Source organism: Coregonus lavaretus (genome assembly GCF_964263955.1).
Source record: "Coregonus lavaretus genome assembly, contig: HAP1_SCAFFOLD_1362, whole genome shotgun sequence".
Classification (NCBI taxonomy): Eukaryota; Metazoa; Chordata; class Actinopteri; order Salmoniformes; family Salmonidae; genus Coregonus; species Coregonus lavaretus.
Window position 1 is genome coordinate 69,656 of NW_028163696.1, and position 4,253 is coordinate 73,908.

Genomic DNA, 4,253 nt, shown 5'->3' on the forward strand with positions numbered 1-4,253 from the left:
AGGGTGGGACCACGGTTCACTGGACCACGGTTCACTCAAGTCGAACCGCCGGTCCTCATAATCTGATAGGGTCCACTACGTACGGTCCACCACGTATGGTCAAATGATGTATGGTCAAATTGAGCCTCAGTTAGTACGTTTGGTCCTTTTGGTCCTTTTGGTCCTTTGCCAGTGTACTTCGCAGGGAGATGGAGACACTGGACATGAAGTGGAGCTGTGAAGCAACAGAGTTTAATCTCATTGACTGGCGAATTTATGGTAGATGTATGACACAGAAACAGATAAGTAGTTAGCTAGCCTATAGATAGATAGATAGATAGATAGATAGATAGATAGATAGATAGATAGATAGATAGATAGATAGATAGATAGATAGATAGATAGATAGATAGATAGATAGATAACTGTGAGTTGTAGTGCATTCATGCTAACTCTGAACCCTCAATGACGACATACACTAATGTGTATTCGTATGGGGGCATAATCAATTCAAAGATATTGAGTTTGGCCATTAGTGCCCCCTCGTATGTCTATGTGTAATGCACTATGTATGTAAGGTTTGTGACATACTGTAAGTCTGTCTACAAAGATGCAGAAATACGTAAAAAATATATATTTTCTTAATGGATTCAATTGCTTACTACATCACATATGTGCAGATATGCGCACCACATGATTGCTCTCTCTCGCTCACTCTGCTGTGTGTACATCTTGCTATCTGTCACTCAAATGGCGAAGGGTTGAAGCTCATTGGCTAGAACTCGAATTGCTAGGAGGCTGGCACACGTGGGGAATATGTAGGGAAAATGCCGCGGCACAGCTTCCAGAAAAACAGTCATTTTCAAACTAGGGATTTTGTAAAACAGTAATTCTTCTCATAGATTATGCATGTATGAACTCCACATTGACACATCCAGCCCAAAGCGGGAGGTTTAAAAAATACTTAGTAGTCGCCAAAGTTCCGGAGCATGTCTTTAAACTTCAGTAGGCTATAAGATATGTTTGTCTGGCTCAAATGTTCTACGGTACTTCTTGGAAATCCACTTTGGTTTGGTAAATGTGCATATTTTCATGGCAATATCCTTTGAAAATGGCCTAAAGTGTTTTTAAAAGAAATGTCCTTGATTTTTCATCTTATTTATACTTTACTTTCTTTCTCTATTCAAATGTAAAACTGTATGCTTTTTAGCGCATGGGCAATTTAGGCCTATCTGATCCTAGATTATCCTAGATTTTCCTAATGGATTCAATAAAGTCATCATCATGAGCAACCTCTCACAATGCCTCTATACAGATGGACTGATGATTGTAGTGGACATATGAGAGCTTCACTTAAACTTCAATAGGCTGATAGTTATGTTTGTCTGGCTCAAATGTAAATGTATTCAATTGCAAACTTTTGTCCTACGGTACTTCTTGGAAATGTTCTTTGGTTTGGTAAATGTGCATGTTTATTTTCATGGCAATATCCTTGGAAAATGGCCTAAAGTATTTGTTTGTTATATTTTTCTTTGCTTTATCATCTTTATGCCCTTCTTCATACTTTACTTTCTCTATTCAAATGTAAAACTCTTTGCTTTTCAGCGCATGGCCAATTTAGGCCTATCTGGGAGTTTTTAGCTCATGGGCAATTTGTCCTGTTGACAAAATGTTTTTTTCCAATTACCATTTCAAAGATACATCTTTTGTGTCACCTTGCTACTAATAATTTAGAACAGAAGTACGGCTGCTATTGGCACAATGGCACAATTATTCATCTGCGATTAAGCTAGTCTTTTGTATGAGTTGGATACACCAAACAAAATCACAGAAGAGAAAATAATGGTTCTCCACATTGTAAAAGAAACAGGGTAAAGAGAGGAGAAATTATGAAAATGCCATTTGTTTGGACCGTATGATCTCATTGGTTTGAAAAGCAAAACAAGATAGTCTTGTCATTTGTCATTTCAGTGCCACATTACCAAAGTGACCTTCGGATACTGCCTGAAAACTCTATATGAGCATAAATTGTATTTTTCTTATAGCCAGAGACAACTTTGGGGTATCAAAAGTGAAGTTTTGATATAGTTTCTTGTACAGTATCCATTGTTTTATCTTATTCTACACTCTTAGAAAAAAAGGTGCTCTCTATAACCTAAAAGGGTTCTTCGGCTGTCCCCATAGGATAACCCTTTGAAGACTCCTTTTTGGTTCCAGGTAAAACCCTTTTTGGTTCCGAATAGAAATGTTTTGGGTTCCATGTAGAACCCTTTCCACAGAGGGTTCTACATGGAACCCAAAATGGTTCTACCTGGAACCAAAAAGGGTTTTACCTGGAACCAAAAAGGGTTCTCCTATGGGGACAGCCAAAGAAAACCCTTTAGGAACCATTTTTTCTAAGAGTGTATAGTACTCATCCTGGTATACAGTATATACTTTACTTTATATACTTTACTAGGCATTCTGTATCTGACAGCATTCAACCTTTATCTTAACTAGTCATTTTAGTATTGCTGAAACAGCAGCTACTCTTCCTGGGGTTAACTTAGAGCTCTGTGAGGAGGGGGAAGATGATATAGGAAGATCTGCGGCATACCTGTGTCTGAAGTCGTAATGTCCCTTGTCATGTGATCAGGGTCCCTTCCTTATACCTTTACACCTGTAGCACGAGGCAAAAGTAGTAAAACCATCCAATGGAGAAAGGATCCAGCTATCCCCTCTATGAAAAGCTTTCATCCGCTGCCCCACCCAAGGGAACTGTCACAATGTCAATGCTGCTGGAAAAAAAAGTTTTAAAAATGTCTACCCCCTCTTTCTTTCTTCTCACCTTTAACTTTTTTCTCTGCAGCTGTTGGTGTCCCTTCCTTTGGCTGCTATTGAGTGGCAGATAATAAAGTTCGACCTGTTGTCTGATCGTATTATTATTCTGCCCGGTGAGGCCCCAGGGCCATGAGGGAGAAGTCAATCGCCTGATTCCGGTAGGGTGTCGTGCATTGTGTGTTGCAGTGTGGGTGGGGATGGAGTGTGTGTGTGTGTGTCTCAATGTGTATGTGTTTGGGGGGGTGCGCAGTGTTTGTGTGTGTGTGTCACAGTGCGAATGAGTGTGTGGTGGTCTCACAGTGTCTATCGCAGAGTGTGGGTATATGTGTGTTTCCCAGAGTGTGCGGATACGTATCTTTGAATATGTGTGTGTTTGTGTTTGAGGGTCAGTCAGCTTTTGCCAGTGCCGTTACCATGGGATTTCCCAATAGAGGAGGGCCTAATCCGAGCAGTGAAAGGCATTTGGAAGTTTGGAAAATGAAACAACCACTGCTCACTGCTTACTGGCTCTAGGCCTGGAATATGAAGAGCACAGAACATAATGTGAAATCATACGACTCTGAGGGTGATCCCTATAATATCTCCTTTCTCCTGAACTGTACACTTGTTCACTACTTCCCACATATCTTCCCACAAAGCATTGCATTGGTGGAGGCATGGGCCCGAGGGTTTTTCCACCCCAATTTCCATTCAAATCAGTGAAGGGAAGTGAGCAAGTGCACACTTTGGGAGGAAGGAGAGATAATTAGGACATAACCTGAGTGGCAGAATATTTTACTGCAACCTTATATTTACATTCTAATCTCTGACCGTAATTCTACGTTGACAATCACACCACAGTTATTTCTGCAAATATCACAGAATAAAACACTTTCAAATCTAACCCAAACCACAAATATATTCAAATGATACTGTGTGACCAACTCTGAAGAAAGCTGCATCTAGAGAATAAGTACCTTTAGAAAAAAAGCAGTCATCCACTTTTGTTCCTTTGCAGACTATGGCTGGCTGCAGTATAGTGTGTATGACTGTGTGTGGAGTTGTCTGCCATCTCAATGCTGGATCTGGGCCTGCGTCTCCAGGCAAATCCAGCTTCTGCTGAGATCCGCACTGCTGCCAAATGTCACCCTCCCACTGGGCACACGTCATTCCATTGAAATTGCAACGTGGAATAGACGTTGAATTGACGTCTGTGCCCAGTGGGCTATTTCCTAAATAGTGCACTACTTTTGGCCAGGGTAGGGTGCCATTTGGGATGTACACGTAGACCCACTCTGCTGCCAAATGGGTGATTCTAGCCACACTCTAAAAAGAAAAAGGTTCCTGGAGTATCCTTTAGGGGTTCTTCAAATTGAAACTGTGGGGGAACCTCTATAAGTTCTTTGAAGAACCCTTTAAAATGGTTCTTCAAAGAACCCCTTTTAATGGATCCTCGAATAACCTTTTGAATAACC